Genomic DNA, 5,500 nt, shown 5'->3' on the forward strand with positions numbered 1-5,500 from the left:
GGTGTGAATGACTAAGGAATGGAGTTTGCTACCCAAGAATACCCCCTTAATACATAGTTTACAGCCCAGGGACTACTCACCATGAGTTTACGGCCGTAAACTCATGGTGATGGGTTCTAGGGTGTTTTAAGGCTTCTAGCTTGTTCATGGGATTTTTCTAAGGACTTTTCATAAAAGGCATGAGTGGATTTGAGGCTTCTAAGGGCATTATATTGGAGTTTACGGCCTATGAACACTCCCATGGGAGTTTACGGCCGTAAACTCTCATGCCTTGGATTTTGTGAAGTTTAAAGTCCCTAATGCCTTTCTAGTGATTTCTAATGAAGTATGATGCAATTTTCGAGGATTAAAACCATCATGTGAGTGGGTTTTGGGGAGTTTACGGCCTAGATAAATGCTTGGGCCGTAAACTCCAAATCAAGCCTCATTTCATTGTGTTTAAGTCCTTAAATCCTTCCTAGCATTTTATAGAAATAGTCTAAGGCCATTTGGGGAATAAAAACCAACATTTTGGGCATGTTTGGGGAGTTTATGGCCTAAGCATGTGCTTGAGCCGTAAACTCATTGTTGTCCTTCATTTTGATGTGTTTAATTGATCCAAACCCCAAATGCTAAGTCCCTAAATTATGTATGAAGTCTAAGGGTGGTTTGGGAGTGTTTTTGGGGCATTTTGACATGGTTTAGAGGTGTTTACGGCCTAAGCATGTGCTTGGGCCGTAAACTCTCTTTTATGCCCTCAATCTTTGTGTTTTGATGTTTAAACACTCCTAGGCTAGATCCCTAATTAATTTCCAAGCTTAAGGACAAGTTTAGAGGCATGTTTGGCACCATTTTAGGGGTTTACGGCCCTAGAGTGTTCCTGGGCCGTAAACTCCTTATCCCATGCCTTCTTGGATGGTTTTTGGGCTATAACTACAGCTAGTAATGTTTAGAACAAGCTAGGGTAAGCGGACTTACAATTTGGAAGCGTTTGGTTGCGGATTCGGGGCGAAAACGGGTCTAGAGAGAGAGTATAGAGAGAGAGTGTAAAAAGTCTCCAATAGACTCCACTCACCCTTATATAGGGTTTAGAGTCGGTATTCAGTGGAATTCTACCCGATACTGCCGTTAAACGGGGCTTTTTGGTCGCACCCGATTTAGTGGTCGTAATAATAAAACTTAACATTTCCAATTAAATGGAAATATGTGTTATGTATTTTATTTCCTTTTATCACGACTTAACGGCATATAAACATACAACATTGAAATGTTTATTAAACTTGATGACTTCTCATTAACGGAACTTTTGAACAGTGGAATATTCCGTTAACGGTAACAGGGAAATGTAACGGGGCAACTTGGGTTGTCACATCATTCCCCCGTTAGAGGGAATTTTGTCCTGAAATTCAGATCTAGGCAGGGAAGTAGGTATGAATGTCCAAGTAGAGGTATGAGAGTACTTCCTATGTGGTTGTCCTCGCATTCCCAAGTGATCTCTGGTCTATGTTTGTCATTTCAACAGACCCTCGCGTACGGGATGCGGATTTCGTCTTGTGTAGCTAGTGGGTTCCAACTGGTGTATCTACAAGGTTAGAGTTCTCAATGGATTCTATCAAGATGAGTGAGGCACTAAGAGTGTTGTCGGGAAATCACATATCGAGTCTAAGAGTGGATATACCGGTGTGAATCTTATGGTATATCCGAAGGTGGTAGCGGCCTGGAAAGGGGTTGGACCATATTTCCATGAGGATTCTCGGATGGTCCTAAGCTCTCGGAAAGGAGTAGAGCTTTTCAGTACTAAGAACATAGTGTACTTCTATGGCAAGATCAACATTGGTGTGATCGCCATTACGAAGTTCCTAACGTTCTCACTTGTACTGGATGTGTAGTCCTTCAGGTTAGTCCTTAGGAAGCTCAGGTGGTCTTCGGTTTCGTGTTTTCTTTCAACTGGTTGATAGAGACTTTCTAGATCGTCGAGTGGGTTGCGTGACTATGGTTATTCGTTTTCTATAGAGTGTCTATCTCGCGCTTGAGCAAAATGAACCTGCACTAACGAAGCTTGAGATACGGAAACCCTGAGGGTCGAGGAGATAGGGTTTCACTAAACAAGCATTGGACTATCTCGGGAGGTAGTTCTTATTATCTCTACATGAGATAGTATTCGTGGAACACCTAATAATCCAATGAATCTCTATGACTGTGGTTTATCCTAGCATGGAAGGTGTATGTTCCTGCATAACCCTTCTACTAACACCAAGGCTGGTGTCAAGCCTATGATCTCTTCGGAATCCAGGTCATGAGATTTAACGTAGCTACTTTCACACTTGACCAAATATTCTTGGCTACGAAGGTTATCCTGTGGTTCTCGGTATCCTAGTGTTCACTTCGGAGAATGTATTCCATCGTCTACAGGGCGACGATGATTTCCTCCATGCAATAGGGTAGAGGATGATAGGCACCACTTGTCTATAACGAGGTGGACGAAGTGCCGGAGTAGTGCGGGCATATACTGCAACTACTCATCCGGAGATTCTGGGTTTTCTCGGTCTAAGTTAAATCTAGTGAGTATAGAGTCTTCTCACTTGGAACTTTTAAGAGTTCAACCCGTAGTGATTTTCTTGACTTCGGCTCCTATGTTATGGAATAAGGTGAAGGTGTTTTGCTAAGAGGTCCGTGGTAGAGCTCATACTAAGCCTAACCGCAAATACCGCGTGTATGCGAGCAGTATACAGTTGAGGTCGGCGGGACGTTCAACTGTGCGACTCCACCCCAAACTCACAACCCAACGAGGAACAGGGAATAGGGAGGAAACACACACCTTAAATCTTTTTGACCTCAATTATATGCCGCCCTTATGCATATTCCTGGTTATAGCGGTCAGTCTCATGAGTTCTATCTTCTGGGTTCACGAACCTGATGTGCGAGGTGCGAAGGGTTTTCCGAGGGAATCTACGGAGTATGCTTCGATTGGTTGTTGTCTTCTTAAGTATCTTGTAGTGTGTTTCGCTTCGGTGTTCATCTGACTACGAGGGGTCGGTCAACAGTGCATGGTATCTTCCCTTGGGTGCTTCGGAAGGTTTGAGATAAGAGGGATGATTGACGGATCGTATTAAGTTGGTTTATTTGTGTTAGGTTCAGGTTCGGAAGAACCTTTATTTTCCGATAGGGCTATGGAGAAAGTTCTTTTTACACAACACTTAAGGATTTACACACGGTTGCACGAAATCAAACCATGATCAATAGAGTCGTCGAAGTTGGCACACTCCAACATGATATAAAATGAAGATCGATAGAGTCATGTGCCGAACAGGCACACCAGTTCGAGGCGTCTCGGGATTCGTCCCACGTATCACTACCGTGGATACTTGGACTGATAGAGTCGACGCGGAACTATAGAGAGTTCTAAGTGTTTCTGAATAGAGTATCTTTTCATGAACGGGTTCTCACGAGGCATTTCTATAATTGCCTCCCATATACTAGTCATGTACATTTAAGGTGGGGAGGACTGTCGACTGAGCGACCCCGCCCTAAATCCACAACCAAACAAGGAACAGGAGATGAGGCGGCATTCGCTCACTCTAGATCTGTCCATCTTAAATATACATGGCCGTAACGTATATGTTTAGCCACTATAGTTTTACCTAATGAATTTTAATTTTTTATAACAGTGCTGCGACTTTCGCCTTACTGGAAAGAATTTGCATTTGAATTAGTCTTTTATTGTTCTTGGCTTTGTTATCTGAGATCGAGAGTCGTACCAAAAATCTACCGAGTTCCTTGACGTTTCTCCCTAAGCAGTAGTGTCAGGCTCCTTCTGTGTCTTTGTCTTTTCCTTCGGTTGGGCAGTCCTTCTTGAAGTGTCCAAACTCGCCACATAGGTGGCAAACCTGTGTGGCCGCCGCATTGGCGATTGCTGTTATACGTTCCACGGGAGTTCTACATACACGAGCAGTATGCCCCTTCATGTGGAACCTAGCACAATAGAGTTCCCGGCAGGCACCATGATGATGGTAGCTGCACTTGCTGCAATGGGGAAGGTCTCCTAGATACGGTCTTCTTGGAATCGGGAGGGAAGGGTTGACAGGGGTACAGACTGCCTCAGCTTGTTGCCCTTCGGAAGGTCCTTGAGACGAGGTACTTCCCTCCTCTATCTTGAGTTTTCTCTTTAGTGGGTTCAGTTGAGGTTCTTGGGTGGCTGAGTATGGAAGTGTGGGTTGATGCTGTCCATTGTCAGGATTGGAATTTCCAACGGGCACCTTGCTAACATTGGCGTTGTTAGCATTCAGGTGAGCCATGACAGCTGCTACGGCTGCTGAAACTGCAGCTTGGAACGTAGCTTCATCAAATAGGAGAGTAGGTTTCTTGCTTGTGGATTGGTTACGCTTCTTCGGTGGCATGGTTTTTCCTATACGGAAAGGAATACAAGGTAATGAGAGACGATGGTTAACCCTGGACGTTTCTGTCCTGAACGTATTAGGCATAATATTTTTCCCGTGCCTCGGGTATTGGTTGTTTGAGTGTCGACCTACATCCCTATGATGTAGTACTGGTAATCGAAGTGAATGTATGAGTATCAGAAAAAGGCCATAAGATGCGAGTCGTTCCTACTAAGTTACCTTTATACTGAGAAAGGTTTCACTCTCCAGCCTGGAGAGATTTGAGAACAGTTCGGAACGAAGCTACGAAAAGAGAGGCTCATGAGGGCTTATGGCTAAACAACTTCACAGAGGTGTGGGGATCCGCTCTAAGCGTATTACTGGCAACGGGAACAAGGCGATTTACCTAACACATAGCGTGAGCAGTGCAATCACTAACTCACTAAATTGTATTATTTTATGGGTGTATTAGCGTGACGAACACGAGGAAAAGACACTTTTCGGGTTCCACGTACTGGCTCCCTCGGTCTGCCTCGTATCTTTGACTGGAATCGGCGTTCGTTTCCTTCGGGTAGTTTCCTAGGGTTCTCTTCTCGTATGGACATATTAATTCATGATGGATGACTGGGAATCTCAGAAGTTTAGGCGAATTCCCCACCGATGTCTCTAAAAGAATATGGGCACTTGGTGCATTCAATAGTCTCGACCCAGTTCATTTATTTCCGAACAGGAAGTCTTCTAAATGAACCTCTTCGGGGTCGGGATCAACTCTTCTGTTATGCACTGAAGTGGGTAGGGTTTTCTACAGGGTTCTTGCGAGAATGGAAATGTCTAAAGAATCCTAACAGATTATTAACATTTCGCTGGATGATCCACATCGAGTCCTGCTACGATTACACAGGGTATACAAATAATATATAGTTTAGATCCGATAGACCTTCGAATACGTGATACTACTCTAGGACCACATCCCAACGAGAAAAAGGAAGTAGAGCGAAACCACACATTCTTAGCCTATGGGATCCTTATTGTATATAACCTTGGAAGTATACCCTCTGTAGTTGTAGGTATATCAATAAGGATCTTTTAGTTCTCACACTAGGTTATCTATGTATCCTAAATACCCCTATGGTATTTTAATTCTT

Source organism: Lactuca saligna, chromosome 1 (genome assembly GCF_052625555.1).
Source record: "Lactuca saligna cultivar CGN05327 chromosome 1, ASM5262555v1, whole genome shotgun sequence".
Lineage (NCBI taxonomy): Eukaryota > Viridiplantae > Streptophyta > Magnoliopsida > Asterales > Asteraceae > Lactuca > Lactuca saligna.